This window comes from Pristis pectinata, chromosome 7 (genome assembly GCF_009764475.1).
Source record: "Pristis pectinata isolate sPriPec2 chromosome 7, sPriPec2.1.pri, whole genome shotgun sequence".
NCBI lineage: Eukaryota > Metazoa > Chordata > Chondrichthyes > Rhinopristiformes > Pristidae > Pristis > Pristis pectinata.
This window is the reverse complement of record NC_067411.1, coordinates 64,499,040-64,521,481: the sequence shown is the minus strand read 5'-3', so window position 1 is coordinate 64,521,481 and position 22,442 is coordinate 64,499,040. Positions and strand designations below refer to the sequence as shown.

General features: G+C 39.9%; 1 protein-coding gene across 5 annotated transcripts in view; it reads right to left on the bottom strand.

The window, feature by feature from the left end:
• Positions 1-21,148, bottom strand: part of LOC127572774 (transcription factor RFX3-like) — a 217,567-nt gene extending 196,419 nt beyond the window's left edge. For 3 of the 5 annotated variants that reach the window (XM_052020384.1, XM_052020387.1, XM_052020388.1), the window contains exon 1: positions 21,039-21,148. The gene's annotated coding sequence lies outside the window, so the exon portion shown is untranslated. The remainder of the gene's footprint in view (positions 1-21,038) is intronic. The other 2 variants (XM_052020385.1, XM_052020386.1) reach the window with 2 other exon arrangements.
• Between the last annotated feature and the right edge of the window lie 1,294 nt (positions 21,149-22,442).

Here is a 22,442-nt window from a genome sequence, read left to right as displayed (position 1 = left end):
ATTTCAGAGGCACCTGTGAGTAACATTACATCATTGGAGAAAATGTGAGACACAAAGAAACTGGGAGAATGGAATGGCATCCTTACAGAAGGCAGGGCGAAAGGAAGTAAAATCAAGACAGATGTGGGCTTGTGGTGGATGTGACTGGCTAGCCTATTCCCTGAGATAGAGATGGAAGGGAAGAATCAATGATGGACCATGTGATGGTGAGAGCACGGTGGAAATTGACAACAAAAGTGATGAAAGTGAGTTCTGAACTAGTGTAGGAGACAGCACCACTGCAGATATAGATGTACTAGAGTTGAGAAAGCCACCCCAAATAAGACAGAAACAAGTATTGTTCATCCCTCATCAGGAGACTCAGAGGTCCCTCTGCTTCCGCCCTAAACAGAGGCCTAACCAGTTCCCCAACACACTCATTCACCTGGCTGAATTTGTCTTCACATTGAACAACTTCCCCTTCAAGTCCACTCACTGTCTCCAGATCAAAGGTGTATCTATGGGCACACACATGGGCCTGTCCTTTTGTTGGATATGTGGAACACTTTGTTTCAATCCTATTTGGGTCAACTCCCCCAACTCTTTTCTCATACATTGACAATTGCATTGGTGCCGCTTCCTGCACTCTTGCAGACCTCAATTTCACTTTTGCTGCCTAATTCCACTCTGCTCACACCTTCACACATTCCATTTCTGACTCTTCCCTTCCCTCTTTGGACCTCTGTCTCCATCTGAGAGAAAAGGTTAGTCAGCAACATCCACTACAAGCCCACAAAGTCACATAGCTATCTTGATTATACTTCTTTCCATCTTGCTCTAGTAAAGACTTCATTTGATTCTGCCAGTTCCTCTGTCGCTAGTGCATTCGCTTCAATGTTGACACATTCCTCACTGATGCCTCTGAAATGTCTTTTCTTCCTGAACTGTGTATTCCCCTGAACTATTATGGCACATCTCATCTATTTTCCACACCTCTGTTCTCACCCATTCTCCTCCTGGACAGAGCAAGAACTGAGTCCTTAGCTTCCACCTCATCTGTCTCTGCATTCAACAGATCATCATTCGCAATTTCTACCAGCTTCAGCAAAATTCCACTGTCAGATGTATCCCTGTCCCCTTTCAGCATTTCAAAAGCATCATTCCCTTGGCAATTCCCTAGTCCACTCATTCAACCCTGCTAACACTCCCTGTTGTATGGCACTTTCCCAAGCAACCACAGGAGGTGTTCACATTGTCCTTTCACCTCTTCCCATTCCACAATCCAGAGATCCAAATAGTCTTTCCAGGTGAAGCAGTAATTCATTTGCACTTCTTCTAATCTTGTGTACTGCATTTGACGTTTACAATATTGCTTCCTCTACCCTGGAGAAACCAAATGTACATTGAGTGATCACTTTGCAGATCTGTCCAGCATTTTCTGTTTTTACTTCTCCAGTTTATGCTCTATTGTCAAAGCATTACTATAAATGTTAGTCCAAGTACAAAAATTGCATACTAATAATCAGACTTGTAATTTTTCATTCCCTGGTGCCTACTGAAGACAAAATAACAAGCAGGATCACTGCACTCTATTTTCCAAAAAATTACCGCTAGTGAGAAAAGGACCTAAAGTTCAGAGATGAGATTTTGATACCGCTCAATTATCAAACAGCTCTTCAGACTTCTTTCTATAGAACAGCTTCAGTTCAATACATAGCTGACAATATTAGCCATCAGTTTAAAGGCCAAATTCACTTAGGATCTCATGAGTAGACTATTACCTGTTATGGATTGTACATTATTGGCTGTACAATAATGCCCATTTGCAAAGCCAATTTTCATCTTACTGGTTATTTCAGGAGTAAATATGCTTTGTAAATTCTTAAGTCTAACTGATTTATTCCACTTTATCTATGTAATTTTCTCAAGTACAAATCTCAGTAAGAAAATAACTACCTGACATTACCCATGCAAACAAGCATTCAGCCTTTAATAGCCAATGCCTCCAAAATAAAATCTACTTGACTGCCTCAAAGACTCCTAAAAGATATCGACCAGAAAGATTCATTGTCTGATATCATGCCTATATTAAGCTTTGGGACATCAACCAAAACAACAGCATAATTTTTCCACTGTATTCATACAGATATGAACTGTTGCTAGTGGATGGTTCTATAAGTGAATCTGGACAACTTCCCTCTTATATCGTCTCTGGACAGAACTGCCATTCACTTCTACAAGTATTTACCCTCTTATTCTTGGATGAACAGCAACCACTGGTAGAAACATTGATTGGCAATAGTGGGTGGTCACAAAATGACAGAAAAGCAAGCAAGGTGGACAGAAGCCTTATATAAATTTGCATTAATACTATAGAAAGTTCTCAGAAGTGGAAATTTGTAGATTTAGTGATTTTAGCATTTGGGAATTGAAGCTCAGCATTAAAAAGGCCATTGAAGTTACCCCCAGTTAAGAATGATAAACAAATTTACTCAGTGAGGGGTCTTCTGGAAGAGCACAGAAATCTCCGGATTTCCAATTTTATTGCACATTACTGTACAATTTATTCCACAAAAACTGAGTGCTGATAATGTCAGTGTTATTTCTAGTGCAAAACCTAAGTTATCGTATACAAATATTTCAGCATTGTGTGAATGGTGTGGCAAAGTGCATACTTTCTGTCCAAGCACAGTAACAACAAGATATTACAGTACTCTACCCCTAAACATCCAGAATAATCTTCACACAAATAAAATTAAATTCTGAAGTGAGCATCTCAATTATTAAAGGACTAGCCTTTTATACTTGAAGAATTTAAATTTAGCAATAAGGAATTAAAAATACTCTGAAAGTTGTGCTCCACAACAATAAACTCACACCTTACTTAACACACAGGACACGTTCTCAAAAATGGCAGTACAGAATGGACTCACTACAGCATTACACAGAGGTACATTACCAACAGTGCTGTTGTGTTGGGAACTCGGCACTAACTCCTTCCCTCTTGGTTGTGCACGCTACCGTGCCTTGAACCTAGTTGCCAGGAGTCTGGCACGAAACCAGCAGTGAAGCCCCATGGCTCAGTGTGAAGCAACAGCCTGTAAAGGTTGGTGTTGGGCAGGATGGGACAAACAGTGCAGTTGCTTAGTGCTGAGATCTGAAGCTCAGGGCGGCACCTGACCAGCATGGTGAGTGAAGGACATTGCTGCAGAACAACAGAAGCTGCCCAACTTGTTGGCAGACCACATGGACCCTAAATGATTATTCTCATCACCACCTGTGGATATGTTGGAAGATGCTATCTGGCCCACTTTTTGTTTGCCTGCACATCTCTCTCCAGCCTCGAAATTCCTCTGTGGTAACAAGCTCAGAGTGCAACCACCTTCGAGTTTGTTACCATAGAGAAATGGCCAGGCTGGGGAGGAGCTGTGCAGCCAAAGGAAGTGGTAGATAGCAGATTCCATCCAGAGAATGGTTTGTGCCTGAAATGCACTGCCAGGGGTGGTAGTGGAGGCAAATATGACAGAGGCATTTAAGAGGTTCTTAGATAGACACATGAATATGCAGAGGATGGTAGGATATAGACATTGCCTAGGCAGGAGGGATTAGTTCAGTTAGGTGTTTAATTACTATTTTAATTAGTTCAGCACAACATTGTGGGCCAAAGGGCCTGTTCCTGTACTGTTCTATGTTCTATCACACCCAACAGTTGTTGATGAGAGAGACCGAAGGATCTGTGCAGTCTGTCGACACATGGAGCAGGTGTTACCTGTTCCTAGCAATGGCCTGAACTTACCCTGGGCTAACCTGGTCCACCAATTGCCAGCAATCAAAGACAGATTTCCCACACTGACCCATGCAAAAGATTTTTTGCTGCAGAAATGCCAGGACAGTGTGCAATCAGAGTAGCGGGCAAGTACCTGTGAGGATAAAGAGGGCTATAACGAGTCAGTGCTCCTCAGGATAGCACGAAACAGGATACTGGTGTATCATTAAATAATGTCTTTAATGTTTTAAGGCATCATGCAGCAATTAAGCAAACAAAAAATTACTTGTACAACAATAAATTTTGTACTTATGCAGTGCATTTGACATACCAAAATGTCTCAAGGCACTTCACAAGTGCACTCAGACAATAATGTACATTGAGATAAAAGAGGCAAGTAGCAATAACCTAAAACTTGGTCATAAAGGTGTGCTTTAAGGATAAAGAAGATATTTAGCATCTCTTCTGAAATCCCTAGAAGAGATTTAGTCAATAAAGTTCAGAGCACAGGTCCTAGAATGTTTTCAACCACCACTAACGATAAAGAAAAAGGGTAAGGAATGTATAAGAGGTCTGAGTTGGAGAAAAGCAAAGTTATCACAGTGTAGAGTTGGAAGAGACTACAAAAGAGGGTTCCAAGGACCAAGAAGAACAAAGGTGAGCATTTAACATTTGAATTATTGGGAAAACAAGGAGCCAATTTAGATCAGCAAACACAGGGCAATGAGGGAGCAGGGCTTGGTACCAAAAAGTGTCAAGTCTGGAAATGTGAAGAGGATGACTTTGATATCTCCAAAGACATTCCAAATTCATTTAACCTCAGATTACAAAACTTGAATAAATAATTTGAATAAAAAATTCTATTTTGTAATAATAACAAAATATTGCATTTTAGTATTTTTTATTATTCATTTTTAATGCATACTGAAAACAGTTTAGTAGGCAAGCTTGAAAATAAGTTAACACAATACTGGAAGAAGAAATAACTTTAAAGATTTTCTACAAGGAAATCAGGGAAAGGGAGCATGCACACAAAAAAAAATACTCCTGCATGAACAATATTCTTGCACCCTAAGAACAAAACCAACAGTTTTAATACATCTCCATTCAACACCTTGAACCTGCACCAACTTTCAATAAGCTCATAACTGATCTACCTCAACACAATCCATCCCTACATCTCTTGATTCACTTAAATTTATTGACTTCCATCATGAATATACTCAACAACCTAAACAGCTACAGCTCTCTCGGGTAGAAAACTTGAAAGTCTAACAAAATACTCTAAACTGTTATATGAACAAAGATTCAGTAAACTGACCTGGTGTTTCATATCTTAGTTACACAGAAACCTGTGCTTAGAATGCAGAAATTCAGGAGTGAAATCATGCAGTGTTACCAATTATACTCTATACAATTGATGCATGAGCTGGATGATCAACACTCTTTATCTGCTTTCTTCCACAGCAGTAAAATTAGTTTTATAATGGTTTATGAAAATTTCCCCACAGACCTTCACTAGTTAGATTACTAAAATATAAGAACAGCCATTTTCTCAATCCATTTTATTCAACTTAAATACTTTGTTATAAAAATGTGCTTGCATAACAGCTTGACATAGCAAATGTGTGGAACTAATTAACAACACTAAGCCTAAGTTACTGAGTTTACAACCAACCATCTTTCATCAGCTTTAGAAACTTTTATTTAAAAGCCTTATGGAGGTAATGTTTACACTAAAATCTCTTTAAACAAAAAGAAAATAAAAAAGTCAATACAAAGGAGCAAAGCAGTATTTATGCCATGTAGGCAATGATAACAGGGCCATTGTTTACAACGAACTAAGTCAGGTATTTAATAGATCTTATTCTGGGTTTTTCCTAATCCCCTGATGATTGAATTCCATAGCCCTGGCCACTTTACTGTGGCAAAAACAAATCAAAATTTTATCTTATTCTACATTTACCCATGTATTTTTTTTAAAAATCACTTGCCAGCTTAGAAACCAAACACATGCACCAAGATGTATACGGTGATCTGTGCACAGGCATGTAATTTCCAGTAGAATACTCCCTGAAAGCTAGATCTGCCAATTCCGCCAATTTCAAATTATATCCAAATGTTTTTATGAATCTCATTGGACTAGACAAGGATTCAAAATGGATGTACATCAAAGTATTCAACTGAGTCTAAGCAAATAGCTCAACTCAACACCAACTTTTTTTTACACCAAGTATTATATAAAGTTAATTGAATCTATAATCATTCATGTGCATCATACAAAAAATGCTCAAGCACTGGAGAAATCTTCCAGTTATCAATGCAACATCATAAATATACAGAATACATCAATGAACGTGATTTAAAAACACAGAAAATTTCAATACAACTCCAGAAAATGATTATTCCCTTGCTACACTTGAATGTCATCACCTGGCACCTTCCTGGCATGTTATTTGCCACATGTTAGCCCACTGATACACCAAGTAGATTGGAGCATATGGTACCCAATGCATGCAATGTCCCTAACACCAGCAAATCCCTTAATGTCTAAATCTCTACAAAATTTTCCAACTATATCTGATTGGCACTCAAATTGCAGAGCAACTGCAATAATAGACTATAATATATTTTAACAATCATGGGGATAAACATGGACTTTAGCAAAATAGCAGTGAACATTAAATTTGGTGCTCTGTAATTGATCCTTGGAAGTTTACTCTCAGCAACATAGTTCAGGCTTTATTTCTTTCAAAATGCAACTAATTTAAAATAAAATATCAGTATGAGTAAAGGTGCTCTGCCTTTTTATTTATCTTTAATGCTGGACTGGTGGGGTACCTCCGAGATCAGTGTTGATGCCTCAACTATTTTCTATCTACAATAATGGCAAATGAAGGGACAGAGTGTTACTTATCCATCCAAGTTTGCTGATAATACCAAAATTGATAGGAAAGGAAGTAACTAGTAGGATACAAAATGCCTGCGAAAAGCAAGCAGTCAAAAGCTGTGGCACGTAGTATAATGAGGGGAAATGTGAGGTTATACACTTTGATGGGAGGAATAGAAAAACAGAGTATCCTTTAAATGAGAAACTAATAAATGTTGATGTTCAGACATCTGGGTGATCTTTGTACAAGCAGAACAAAAAAAAGGTGTAGCACATAATTAAGGCTGCATATGGAATGTGACTTTAATTGCAAGGTAGAATGAGAGCACAAGGGTAGGAAGTCCTGTGACAATCCCGAAAAACTTTGATAAGATCGGATATGGAGTATTAGAGAGTTTTTATTTCTTTATTTAATGAAGGAAATAACTATGTAGAAGCTATGCAAAAATTCAGGGGATAAGTAGGCCTACTCTCCGAAGATTAGTCAAATACAATGTGATCTTACTGAAACATGATTCTGAGGGGCTTTATGGAGTACATGCTGAGTGGATGCTTCCATAGTCAGGGACATAGATGATCAACCCATTATTTTGATACCAAGACTGAGATGAAACTGAATCTTTGGAACCCTATACCCCAGACAGTGTAGATACTGAACCATTAAGCTGAAGTAGATAGATTTTTAGATAACAGGAAAATACAGCAAGAAAGTAGAGGCAAGGTCAAAAATCAAGTCACCATCATCAGGAATGAGCCATTACCAGCAGTATGGCCCACTCCTGATCTTATTTCTTAAGTTCCTAATGGCTCCACTCATTTGGTTCCATTCTTATTTATCCAGTCATAGCCAGAAAATCATCAATAATTATCTCCACTCCTGTTTTGGCAGGAGGCAGTTAATACCCCCTCCTCCACACCTACCACTTTCCCCAAGGATCATTCCTTAGGACCCTCAATTTCTCATCTACATGTTGTCCTTTGACAACATCATCTGAAAACATGTCTCTAGTTACCAACTGATGATATCCAGCTTCCCCTGCCCTTCTTACTCCTCCTCTTTCTCTGTTAGACTGGTTGCCTGACTTGGTATCAGTTAGGCAGAAATTTCGTGCAGCTAAACATTAGGAAGACCAACGTTGTCGCCTTTTGGTTCCTATCACAAGTTCCATTTCCTAGGCACCAACTCCATCCATCTCCCTAACAAGTCCTTGGAACTGAACCAGAATGTTCACAACTTCTATTTACATTTCACTTATGGTTAAGTTTTGCCATTTAGTCTCCAAATCTATTTCCATGTCTGTAACTGCCTGATACTGGCCCTACCAAGATCATCTGCTACTGAAACTCCTATCCATGCCTGCATCACTCCAGATTTGACTGTTCTAATGCAGTTCTGGCTAGCCTCCCTTGTTCCACTCTTCCTAAACTCTGCTGTTCATATTTGTAATTTGCAGCAAGTCCAAGTGATCTGAAAACGATGCTTGCCGAATTATAACAAACTCATTTTAAAACTTTCATCCTTGTTTCCAAATTCATCTCTGATCTCTTTTCTCCCCATCTCTATCCCCTCTAGAATTATAATTCTCATATCTTAATTCTCCACCACTGGTACCTGTGCTTTCAGTTGCCAAGATTCCATAGAATTTCCTCCCTAAACTTTGACACTCTCGAGCCTTAAGATATTCACCAAAAACTCTGATTGTTCATCTATCCTAATATCTCTGAATATAACTCGACATCATTCTTTTGTTTGACAATACTCTTGTGAATTTCCTTGGGATGATTTTGCAGCATCAGAAAAACTATGTATATATGGAAGCTGTTATTGCACGAGGCTTCGTCCTGCACTAAGCTTGAACTTCAGAAAGTGGGTCAGAGTACACACCCATCTGTATCAATAGCATTGTTGTGGAGACGGTTGAGAACTTCAAGTTCTCAACAATGATTCCCAATAATCCAGCCACGTGGACGCTACAGCCAAGAAAGAACACCAACACCTCTACTTCCTCAGAAGGCTAAGTAAATTCAGCATGTTCCAATTTTTACAGATGCACCGTAGAAAGCATCCTATCTGGATGCATCACAGCTTGATATGGCAACTGCTCTGCCCAAGACCACAGGAAATTGCAGAGTTGTGAATGCAGCCCAGTCCATTACGCAAACCAGCTTCCCATCCATTGACTCAGTCTACACTTCCCACTGCCAAGGGAAAGTAGCCAACGTAATCAAGGATTCCTCCCACCCTGGTCATTCTCTCTTCTCCCCCCTCCTGTTGGGCAGAAGATACAAAAGCTTGAGACCACATACCACTAGGCTCAAGGTCAGCTTCTATCCCACTTTTATCAGGCTCTTGAACAGGCCTCTTATACGCTAAATGAACCCTTAACCTCCCAATCTACCTTGTTGTGTGGTCCTCGCACTTTACTTGTCCACCTGCACTGCACTTTCTCTGTAACTGAAACACTATATTCTGAATTCTGTTTTTCCTTTTTACTGCCTGGATATATTTGTGTATGAAATAATTTGACTGGATGGCACTCAAATGAAAGCTTTTCAGTGTATCTCAGTACACGTGACAATAATCATCTAATTCCAATTCTGTCTGATAGCACTCTTGGAACTTAAAAGCACAATACGTTTTTGTTTAAAAATATTTATTAATCAGTAATTCCAAAACAATTGTTACAAGTTTATAAAGCATTCATCTTTCTTTTCTACAGTAACTTAGCTCTAACACTTTTGTATTCAATGTGATGTGAAGTGCTTAAACCCCTATTACCTCTATGAGCAATAATATTTGTAAAGCCTCAAGTGAAAGCAGTATGAACAAATGCCAGTTCAGTTGCATTCTCAATTGAGTCTAAAACTTCTGGGCTTCAGCACATAATTTAGGCTGACACTTCTGTATAGTAGTGGATGCTGCACTACCAGAGGATGCACCTTTTTATTTACATACAAGAGGTTAAACTTATGGTCCATCCATCTGCTCAAGTGGATGGACAAGATTCCATGGCCCTATTTGAAAGCAGTGAGTTTTTCAAATAACATTTAACATCTAAAAAAAATTATAAAAGATTAACTGGTCATTTATCTAATAAAAGAATTTGCTATTTTAACAAAGTTTGCTGGAAAAAAAAACAATATTTGCTCCTCAAAAAGGATGTGCTTTATGATGTTCAGAGGATACAAAAGCTGCATTATAAAATCAAAAAATGACAGATGTAGGAAATCTGCAATAAAAACGGAAAATGCTACAGACACTCAGCAGGTCAGACAGCATGAGCAGAGAGAAACATTTAACATTTTTAGTCAATGACCTTTCATTAGAACTGGAAAAATGAGAAAGCAAACTTGTTTTAAGAAGAAGAAAGAAGAAGAATTCTGAGGGGACCATTCCCTCCTCAACATCCCGGATCATTCCTTGATCTCCACCAATAAGTGCCTTTCTCACACTTTCCCGTGTAACCTCAAGAAATGCGATACCTCCCTTTTACCTTTTCCATTCTTCCTATTAAGGGACCCAAACAGGTGAAGTGTATTACAGTCGCTTCTAACAACATGGTCTTCCCTGTAATTATCTATCACACTCCAACTCAGACTTCTTGAGCTCTGGCCTTCTACAAAGTTGCAATGAAGCTTGAGGAACAGCACCTTATCTCCTGTGTAGGACCCCACAGCCTTAGGATTTAACATTGAATTCAACAATTTCAGATAACTAACCCTGTTTGTGTCAGAAACAGCCACTAATATTAACTCAATATTTTTCATCCTCCAGTTGCTACCTCATCTGCTGAGTTTTTGCAGAATTCCATTTCTCCAGACAGATGTGGTTATCATGCATTCATTACCCTCTCTTGGATGGCATCAACAACAGTTGTGTGACCTGGACAATCATGGTCTCCACCCTATCACAGATATTCTCTGTTCTCTCCATCCTGTCCCTTCTCTGCAATTTAAAACACACTTGTTTCTCACTTTTCCAGTTCTGATGAAAGGTCATCAACCTGTAACATTAACCGTTTCTTTCCACAGATGCTACCTGACATGCTAAATATTTCCAGCATTTTCTATTTTTTATTTGAACATAATAAAAGTTAATTATTTCTTTAAGGTCCAATTAGCTGTGCATCAGTAGAAACAAATTAAGATTGCAGTATCTAATTTGTAGCAGATGGAATTTGATGTGACCATGACAGTGGAGTGTCTTATTTATTTACACTTCTCTTTAGACAGGAAGATTTAGTGTTTACTATTGATAAAAGTTAATAGCTGCCTTTGCTAATGTAAGCCATAGATTAAGATAAATTCTTAATTTACAATAACTATGAATCATTTTCTGATAAATTCCAACTATAATATGTACTCCTCAGAACACAAGCATACCAATGTACGCATGCAAAGCAACTTCAGACTCATCACATCATCATCAACCAACATGTACTATAAGCAATAAATTACTCACAATGTAATTCTTAGTGATAACACAAGAAATAGTAGTAGGCCATTCAGCCCTTCTTGCCTGACTGGCTCAGGTAGGCACCTTGATCAGCATGGACTAACTGGGCTAAAGAGGCTGTTTCCATGCAGTATAGCTCTATGACTATAAGATCATAGCTGATCTTTTATCTCAGCATCACATTCCTGCACTAACCCGCAACCACTCGATTCCCTAAATATCTAAAATTTTATTACTCTCTGCCTTGCATTGTACACAACTAAGCCTTCATAGTCCCCTGGTAAGGAACTCTGAAGATTCTGGGTGCAGATTTTTTTTTCTCAGCTCTGTCTAAATGGCTGCTCCCCTATTTTGCGACAGTGACCCCTTGGTTCTGGGCAACCCAGGTAGGGAAAACAGCATCTCTGCATTTATTCTGCCAAATCCTGTTTCAATGACATCTCATTCTCAATCACATCTCATTCTTCTCTGCTTGAGAGTATAGACACAGTCTTCTTAATCCTCCTCCTAGGATGAACCCATCTCAAGAATCTATCCAGTGAACCCTCACTGCAAACCCTCAATCCTTCCTAAGGTAAGAATTCCAGAGCTTATACATAGTATTCCAGGTATGGGCTCACCACAGCCTGATATAATCACAGTAAGATGTTTTTACCTTTATACTTTTGCAATGAAGACTAATATACCATTTGTATTTTTATTTAGTTGCTGTATCTGCATGTTTACATTTAGTGTTTCTGGAACAGAGAACTCAAGTGTCCTGAACACCAGTATCTTTCAATTTATTATCACTTAACAAAAATATTCTGCTTTTCTAACTCTTCCTACCTCACACATTGGAACATTACATTCCATCCACAACGTGTTGCTCATTTACTTAGCCTGTTTACCTCCACCTAAAGCCTCTCAGCTTTATCCTTACAACCCACATTAACTCAGCTTTGTACCATCAGCAAACCTGCATATATTATATGAAAATAAGATTGTCAATACTGGAAATTTGAAACAAAAAACAGAAAATGCTGGAAGCATTGAGTAAGTCAGGCAGCATCTGTGGAAAGAGAAACAGTGGTAATGTTTCAGATCACAGACCCTTCATGAAAACTGGAACATCAAAACCGATGAAACGCCTTTGATCCAAAGCATTAATCCTGTTTCATTTTCTATAGATACTGCCTAACATGCTGAGTGTTTCCAGTGTTTTCTTTCTTTTATTGTTTTACATGCATTTCACTTGGTCCCCTCATCCAAATCACTGATACGGATTGTAAAGAGTGGGGTCCCAGCACCCATCCTTACAGTACTCAAGTGGTTATAGTTTTCCATCCTGAAAATAACCCTATTATTCCTATTCTTGTTTTCTGCCCATGAACCAATCCTCAATCCCTTTTATTCTAATTTTACTTTATCACCTTGTGTGCCACCTTTTTGAAAGCCTTCTGAAATTTTCGTCTTTATCTACTGTTAGGACAGATTTGTCAAATATGATTTCCCATTCATAAATGTTTGTCTTTGCCCAAACCTATTATTATTTCTAAGTTCCCTGTTACCACTTCCTCAATAATAGATTCTAGTATTTTACCTCCTCCATTTCCCCATTTTGTTCTGCATACGAGGAAAGATGCTGTTTTCTGTATAATATTATTCATTCTGAACATAGTCAAAATTTATAGAGAAGGCAAACTTTGATACCATGAAATTGGTTAACAGGCAACTTCCACAGTTTAGAAGCAATTTGTACAAATTATAGAATGGCAATCCAGAACAATAATAGTTTGAAAAATGTACAAATCAAAAACCTTCTAATCTTCATTAGTAAAGAAAAATCATCATTCTCATCTAGATTCTAGGTTAACTCTGAAAGCAGCAGGCACTATTAGAAATCTCAATGGAGAGTTCAAAACAGCTTGCTTACACTCCTGTTTGCATTGTCAAGGAGACAACAATTAGTGCTTCAACTAGTAATGTGTCAATTCCAAGGCTGCACTTCAGATGGAATGAACATTATGATTTACCTTTGCATTGTTTAAATGTAAAAATTGAGATTAATGCTTAGAATTTATACCAATGAACAAGTTAATTTCACAGAATTTATGCCGTGAACAAATGATTATAGTTTATTAACAGATAAAATGGATTCAATAAATTGAATTTTGCTTGTAATAAGGATAATACCAAATCATGAAAAGACAAGCTGATTGAATGCAGTGCTTTTTTTCACAACTGTACAAGACTTAGTTTATGAATACATTACTTCAGGACATTTATACCAATGGAAGTAAGAACATTATAATTAATTGAGGATGGAAGGAGAAAAGTTGATTCTGTCCATCAAGGAGACCTCTATAATTGAATTTATACATGCTCTTTTGAATAATGGACACCTAACTTTTTTGAAGTCTAAGGTTGAATAACCACAATTAAAGCTTTTACAGTTAAACCCTTAACAATTTTCTATGTGGAGGGGAGACACAAGAAAAACTATGGGATCTTATTTGTAGTGAGCAACTTAATTGATCTGGAGAGACTCTGTCTGTAGTTATACGAGGTACTATATAATCATACTATGCTACAATCACATTACAAACACTCCCACACTTGATCAAGTTTGGCTTTACCAATTCAAAGTCTAAATTGAAGTCATAAAACTACCATTGCTCAATTCAGGATTCAAACAAGAAGCTCTAACACTTCTTTTGGAGAAGTGTGAAATGTCATTTGGCCATTTTCCCCATTCTTAGCAAGGCTCTAATTTTTGGTTTCAGGACCAATACTCAGTCTTCTTGTTATCTTTATAGATTAGAAGGAACATCTTTTTACTTGCTAAATGTGTTAAGATAATAATACTGTGCACTTTCTTCTAATTCAAGTTATAATTTTCCAAAGGTCTGAGTGTAGTGAAATGTTCTCAGGCTTTCCTTACTCCTCCATTTGAGCATATGACGATAAAGTGTTTATGTTTCTGGGCCAGTATAGAAACACAGTCTTTGAATCTGAACACTCAAGTATGAAACACACTGGTGTATTTAATATCATAATTAAATTAATCTACAATGGAAGCATGATATCAATAATAGGAATATTGTTTGAAAATTAAAACTAAACAATAGTAAAGTGTGGGAGATCAATTACTTTCTTCAAACCCAAAATAAGGAACAAAAAATGCAAAACAATGGATGGATTTTCAGCTGCCACACATTTCATCCTCTTATAATTAAGTAAAAGCCATATCTTTCTTCTGCAGTTATGTCTGAGCTACACAGTTTCATATTAGCCAGGAATTCTACCTTCATTGTCTTATTATTCCTAGGTAATTTAAAGCACATCAACCCACTGAGTGCTGAAATGAGAGGGAATAAAAGGGGAATAAAATGTTTTGCTCCCTCAGTGTAAGGATGGAGGAATTTAAAATAGGGAGATATGTGGGAGGAAGGTGTTAGATAGTCTTAGGTGTGGTTTAAAGGTCGGCACAACATGGTGGGCCGAAGGCCCTGTATTGTGCTGTACTGTTCTATGGTAAAGCCAAAGTCTCCATATTGCAATTCTAATCGATGCAGCAGAAGCAGTTATCAATGGAACATGTTGCTTAGTGAATGTTTAAATTCAGTGGAGCCTGTGGTGTTCAGCTAAGCAGAGTTCAGTAGTTAGAGCACATATCTGAGAAACATGCCTTTACTTCTGGAGATGCCACAGGGGGTACACTGCACAGAACCGGTAAGTAAAGAGCAGAGATTTACAGAAAATATCTCTTCATAAGACTGCATATTTGTTTTATTATTCAGCCCTTTGCCTCTTCTACCCATCACCTCTCAGCTTCTTGCATCTCCCCCCACCCTCCTACCTTTGCCCTCTCACCTGGACTCACCTATCACCTGCCTGCATGTACTCCTCCCCCGACCTTCTTATTCTGGCTTCTGCCCTCTTCCTTTCCAGTCCTGATGAACGGTCTCGACCCTAAATGTCGACTGTTTAGTTCCCTCCATAGATGCTGCCTGACCTGCTCAGTTCCTCCAGCTTTTTGTGTGTGTTGCTCCAGATTCCAGCATCTGCAGAATCTCTTGTGTGTCAGAAGCATATTCATATTGCTAATGACAATTGCATTTTAGGAAATTCCAATTCTCTTGTCCTGTGACAGAAGACATCTGTTAAAAGATGACTTTCTCCTTGCTGGACATGATGACCAGAAATTACCGGTGGTTTACGTATCAGCCATGTTTTTAATTTTGGCCTCCATTTCCCCCCAGGACTCTATCACAGAATACGCAGTCACTTGGGCAGCCTTATTTACTCAGGTTCATTGGTCAAGTTTGACGGATATACATGGTCCCCTGACACCTACATCAAGTCTACTTGCAAATCTAAAAGAACACAGGAATATTGGACTGTAACTGATAAGAGTAAAATGGCAAAGCTCTATGAACCTACTGCACAGCTGCAATACTCTTTTGTGATCACACGCAAACTGCACACTGACGGAATGGAAGTACTTCCAATTCATGTCTATCCCTCTGGATCCAGTGGTATGTGAATTATCTTGTGTGATAAGTGGCTGATAAGATGGACTTATGGAAAGTCATAGACACAAATCTAAGAACTCACTCATTCTGACTAGAATAAATCTTTATTGCATTTCAGTCAGCCCCTTCATCTGCCATAGTGTTCTCACACTGCTATCAGTGGCAAGTTTCTGGAAGACCAGGAAACCTGTGAATGTGATGTTCAGTTTAAAAATTTGATGAAGTATCATTCCAGTTGAGCAGCTGTCATATGCTGAAAGGTAACCCACCATCCTGAAGTACTGCAAGCAATCTTGTGTGCTTGAATTAAAAGTCGAAGGCAATGGCTTAGAGCCAGTTTCCAATGCTCTTGCAGTTTTGTTAGCTTTAACACACAAACTTGAAACTACACATACCTCCAGGGTAAAGATCCAGTCCATAGCTTCAGTATTTTCATCTACCAAGTTAATCAGTATAAATGTATTTTCACAGCTCTGCTGTTGAATTAAGTTTTGCATAATACATTTCATAATTTTAGCAAAAATTTCCACTTGATAAATATTGCATATAAATACAGAACCTTCGTTGATCTCCTGCACACACTATTTCAAACCAACTAACACTTCACTGTAAACTTTAATGTTCATATTCAATGTTTCCTTTGGAAATGCACAGCAGACTCGGAAAGCATTTGTTGATGGCCAAGAAAGAATTTCTGCCATCATGCAATCCACTAAAAGTGAAAAGTCCATATTCAATAAGCAAAGTGGCTGATATAATTTTTATTTTGAACTTGACAACACTAGAGTGAAAAATTATTGCAAGTCTGTCACTAGTAATGGGAGTAACTTTTGATGATGAATCAAGGGCATTCCAAGTAGTATTACAGAGTGACTTTTTTTCTGGTAATTTATTCTTAGTATACATTCATAATTTAAGTGCATCTTCTTCTACTTTTACAACTTACCAAGTAAAATCCAAGGTTTTTTTAAATTAAAATATAGATTATTAAAACACTTCATAATTTAATTAGAACTTGCATGTACCAGGATGATGCACTTTCTTTCTACAGTTTCTTCTTTAATAATGACATGTTTGCAAAAACAGATCCTTAGAGTAAAGTTAAAACAGTGAAGACTATGCCAATCACAAGCAAAAAAAATTGTACACTATTTCTGCAAATAATGCTTTAGATATTTTATTCTCTCTCTCCCCATTATTCTCACCCTGGCTAATCCTCAGATCTACTCCATTGAGTCCAAAGGCAAAGACCTGAACAGCTGTGGTGCCCAATTTAGCATCAGGTATAGCCAGGCCAGTTAAAGCACTTAGAGGCTGTGTCTCAACTGCAAATCTGCTCACTACTTCAGGATTATCTATAATGGTACTTTCCTGTGGTCATCTTAGCATCCAGTTTTCACTTTCTCCTCCTACAAGAGTGAAAAGCTTGTTGACTTCATCATTAAGAATGTAACCAACTGCTCTTTCTTGCAATTTTCTTTTTTGAGCCCATTATATCAAACTTCTAATGTCCCCCATGTTCTCAAGTTACTACTGTTCTCCAAATTCTCTTTAGGAACTTATTTTGCCTGCTATCTATCTATGGTCTGCTCTCCGAATCTACTCCCATTAAACTAATAACCATAGAAGTTCATTTCCTGACCCCCACATTAGCCATTATAGTTAATGGGCCTCCCTCTCTCCGAACTGTCCTCTCCTTCAAGTCTACCAGCATCACTGCTCAAACCTCCCTTTTATTTATAAAACATTTTGTCACCTCCCAGATTTGTGCCCATATTACCTTCAACTCTTCACCAGAATTCCTTAACGTAGGCCATTATCCTTGCTGTCAAATCACACCAGCTCTGATCAAAGTCACTAATTATCCATTGCGTAATCTTTCCCTCCTTGTTCTCAACTTGTCTGCAATGTTTGACATCAATAACCACAACATCCTCTTTCAACACCTCTCTACCATCGTCAGCTGTATGGAACAGCACTTGCCTGGCTCCATCCAGTCATTATCAGTCAGGATTTTCCTCAAAATTGGAAGGTCAATTATATGAAATATTAACTCCCTTTCTTCTTCCATTGCCACTGTCTGACCTACAAACAATTGCCAATAATTGATTCTTTCTCCACACTTGCACCAATATGCTTGATGCTCTGCAAAGATCCCTATTTCTCATCTACACAAGATTCCTTCAGCAACATCATCTAAAAATACAGTTTCGGTTTCCACATGATGATATCAGCTAATGCTTTTGTCCCCTCCACACTCCAAATTTCCAGACTATCGTCCAAATTCCAGAACTGCATGAGCAACCAACAGACTGAAGCTCCATTCCTCAGACTCTACCTGCACTCCTTTCCCTGGCAACTAAATGAAACTCTGTGGCATTTAACCCAGTGTTAAGTTTCAGATCTCATAACTGTCCCAAACTAAGGCCACTTATTTCCACTTCCATAATATAGCAGGAAACTGATCTTGCATCAGCTCATCTGCAACCGAAACCTTCACCTATGTCTTTACTTCCAGATTTGACTACTTCAATACTTTCCATGCTAATTTCCATCATTCTACTCTAACTTCAACCATCAAAAAATCACACCACGTCGCATTCATCTATTGCCCTTGATCAAGCATTGCCTCAAATTCTGAAGTTCTTGTTTTCAAACCCTTCAGGGCAGCACAGCTGGTAGAGCTGCTGCCTCACAGATTCAGCAACCCAAGTTCAATCCTGTCCACCACTGCTGTGTGTGGAGTTTGCATGTTCTCCCCACGAACCAAATGGGTTTCCTCTTGCATCACAAAGACATGAGGGTTCATCAGTTAATTGGCCACAGTAAATTGCGCCAGAATCGTGAAATATGGAAGGAGTTTATGGGGAAAATTAAAAAAGGAATTATTGTGGATGGTACTTGATGATAGGCACCAAGTTGCTAGACCAAAGAGCTTGTTTCCATGGTGTATGACTCTAAGATCTCCTTTTGTCTCATCTCCTTCAGGTCCAGAAGCCTCAGATTTCTGTGCTCCCCCAATTCTAGCCTCCTGAGCATCCCCCAAATTGAATTATTCGATAACTGACAGCTTCCTAAACCTTCCTACTTCTGCATAAATCCTTTAACACTTGCTTTAAAAATCCTTCTGTGACAAGCCTTTCGTCATCATTCTAATATCCTCTTAGGTAGGTCTGTTTCAATTGATCACGATCATGTGAAGTGCCTTAGGACATTCTGCTATGAGTGCTGCATAAAATGGAAGCAGTGGTTATTTTTTTCTTGTATTATTCTCCAATAAACACAATAAGCATGCACCTCTAAGTTTATTGCTTCTGTGAGTACTTACTGTATCAGTCACATAAATGTCAAAATAATGTTTTTTTCTTCCACATGCTATTGTATCTTACATTGTACACCTACCTGTAATTAATGTTTCTTCACCAATTTTGTGCAAAATATAATTCAGGCCAAAAACAGGCCATTTTATACGATGTAGTTTAAAGGCCATAATGCTATACATACAGTGGTAGCACTTATACACATCAAGTACACCTCTGACTAGTCAATCGAGATTCAGCTTAATAAGATTCAACTAACCAATGATCTTGCCCTCCCTCTATGTAGAAATAAGTGTCTTAAACACCTGAACTCAAAGATAGTTGTAGTAATTAAACACATTAATGAATTAAATATAAATATATTGGAAAATAAACGAAAATACACATATAAATACTTCATGGATTCCACCACAAATAACACTACCGTTTATTCCCACTTGGTGAGTCTATTTTTTTTCCCAACCGACACGTAAGCTTGCACAAAACACAAACCACAACCTTTAAAACAAACATTACTTGAAAGAAACTAACACTCGAGAACATAACAATTAACAAACAAAAAAGATGCTTATGTTTCGTTACAAGTCGCTACAAATTCACAAGCATATCGGTTTAAGTAAATATTGCTCGATGTTAAAATGATTTTATTACTGATCAATGGAAGTATAAGTAATTAAATACCCATATTTTGGAATATTTAAGTTGTAGTAAATCTTTTCCTCCTCCTTCTAAATCACAAAGAATCAAAAACCAATTATTAAAAGTTAAACACCGAAGTACCCGTAAATAAATAAATCTTAATCCTCTCTGCTCCAGGCCCATAAATAATGGACAACCGACAGCAATCTGTTGTCGAAAAACACATAAAACAAATAAAATCAATCCTATCCTCTCTTGCTGAAGAAAGCCATCATTCAACTGATCTGCATACAGTACCCAAAGTTCAATGATACCTCAAACAGTATTATTTTTCGATGGAAAGCAAATAGCAATTTTTTAAATAATAAAAATCTTCTCAAATCTCACGTACAACTATATTGTTCTAAAAGTGGGCAAAACCTACGCTGATCAAATCAACAATTTTAAAACAATGTAATATGATCATACCAATGAAATCATTTTATTCACCGCCATTTTGCATGATTTTTAATTTTAAAATAAAATTTGAGATATGCCCCGCCCCCTCAAAATAAAAATCCCACGACCACTAAAGCGAACCAGCAGAGACAGAAAACCCATCCCAAGGAGATCCGACACCATCAAATGTTGCCACAAGGCCTGGAGGGGCAAAGACCTCATCATCCACACTCACCAGATCTAAACAGCCATGAACACAACGTTTATTAATTCTTTAATCAAACATCGTTCAAACAAAGCATACAGAAAACATCAATCCAGAAAAACATAACCAACAAACCACACAAAACGTAAAGCAGTGGGGGTGGGGGAAGTAAAAGAGACCAACCAACAACCATTCCAACCTTGCACGAGCATACAGAACTGAATGAATAATCATCTGCTCCAAAAAGAAACTAGTATCGTTTATGAAAACAAACATTTTAAGCGCACACACTCGCAACATTTAAATACATACACACCTTTGGGTAAATACTATAAGGGGGTGGGGGGGGGGGTTGAAGGAAGAGATAATCATAAGCAACAACCTGTAAAATAGATAGGGATAATTATTAAAAATGGAAAAACAAACATCGGTTGAAAGCCAAACAAGGCCTTAAACCGAGAGGTGAAATAAATGCATATTTGAAAAAGCTAATTAGTATATATTTTTTTAAACCTCAAATTATTTTTCTCCGCCCCGATGAACGCAAGTAAAATCCACTAATAAGCAGTAACAGCAGCTGCAGCAACCTGAAAATAATATATTGCAAACCCCCAGGGGTGGAGGAGAGATTGGAGGAAAGAGCGGACCACGCACTACAGTTTAAATATTAACAGCTTATTATTCAGATCCACCATTTCTAGGATGTAAGAAAAGGGGAGAAGACGGTAAAAGACACAGAGCTGAAGCCGGAGAGACCAGCTGACGGTGCTGCAGGGTGCAAGAGGCTCTCAGTAGCTACAGATATATAATAATACTAATAATATTCACCTCGGTTGCTGTTGTTGTGAGCAGTTGTTGGTGGGTAACAGTCGCCAGGACTACGGCGCTTTATTCACAAGGCAACAGTTGCTATAACTCAAGCCAGCGCTGCAACCGCGCTTGATGGCAGGAAGCGGATCCGCCGCGTCATCAGATTGACGCAGCGAGCGAGCTGTCTGCGGGAGGGAGGGCGCTTCGGCGGGAGGGGGGGTGCAACGGGCGAGGGGGGGATCAACGAGAGAGGGGGCAGGGCGGGCAGAGGGGGGCAACAGGTGATGTGAGGGGCGAGGGGGCAACGGGCGAGGTGAGGGGAGCAACGAGCGAGGGGGGTCAACGGGCGAGGTGGGGGATCAACGAGAGTGGGGGCAGGGCGGGCAGAAGGGGGCAACAGGTGAGGTGAGGGGGCAACGGGCGAGGGGGGCAGCGGGCAAGGGGAGCAACGGGCGAGGGGGGCAACAGGCAAGAGGAGGGGCAGGACGGGCAGAGGGAGGCAACGGGAAAAGGGGCAACGGGTGAGAGGAGGGGCAGGATGGGCAGAAGGGGGCCTCCGGCAAGGGTGGACAATGGTCGAGGGGGGGTCAACGGGCGAGGTGGGGGATCAACGAGAGAGGGGGCAGGGCGGGCAGAGGGGATCAACGGGCGAGGTGAGGGGAGCAACGAGCGAGGGGGGTCAATGGGCGAGGAGGGGGTAACGGGCGAGAGGAGCAGGATGGGCAGAAGGGGGCAACGGGTAAGGGGAGGCAACGGGTGAGAGGAGGGGCAGAAGGGGCAACGGGAGAGGGGGCAGCGGGCGAGGTGAGGGGAGCAATGGGCGAGGAGGGGGCAACTGGTGAGAGGATGAGCAGAGGGGGGCAACGGGTGAGGGGAGGGGCAGGATGGGCAGAAGGGGGCAACGGGTGAGGGTGGGCAACGGGCGAGGTGGGGGTCAACAGGAAAGGGGGCAGGGCGGGCAGAGGGGCAACGGGAGAGGGGGCACCGGACGAGGGATGCAGGATGGGCAAAGGGCTGGCAGGACAGGCAAGGGGGCAGGATGGGTGAGGGTGCAGGATGGGCAAGGGGAGGCAGGGTGGGCAGGGGGCACAGGATGGGCAGGGGGAGGGAGCAGGACGGGGAAGGGGGAGGAGGAGGTGGAGGGAGGGCAGGATGGGCAAAGGGGGTGGGCAGGACCATCAAGAGGTTGGGGGGAGGATGAACAATGGGGAGGGGGCAGGACCAGCAAGGTGGGGCCAGCCAAGGAAAGGGGGCAGGGGGTCAGGGGCAGCCAGAGTGCAGGGGCTTAGGGTCTGCCAGGGAAAGGAGTCAAGGGGCAGTAAGGGAAAGGGAGCAGGGGATAGCCAGGGAAAGGGGGCAGGGGGTCAGGGCAGCCAGGGAAAGCCAGAGAGAGGGGGCAAGGGTCAAGGGGTAGCCAGGGAA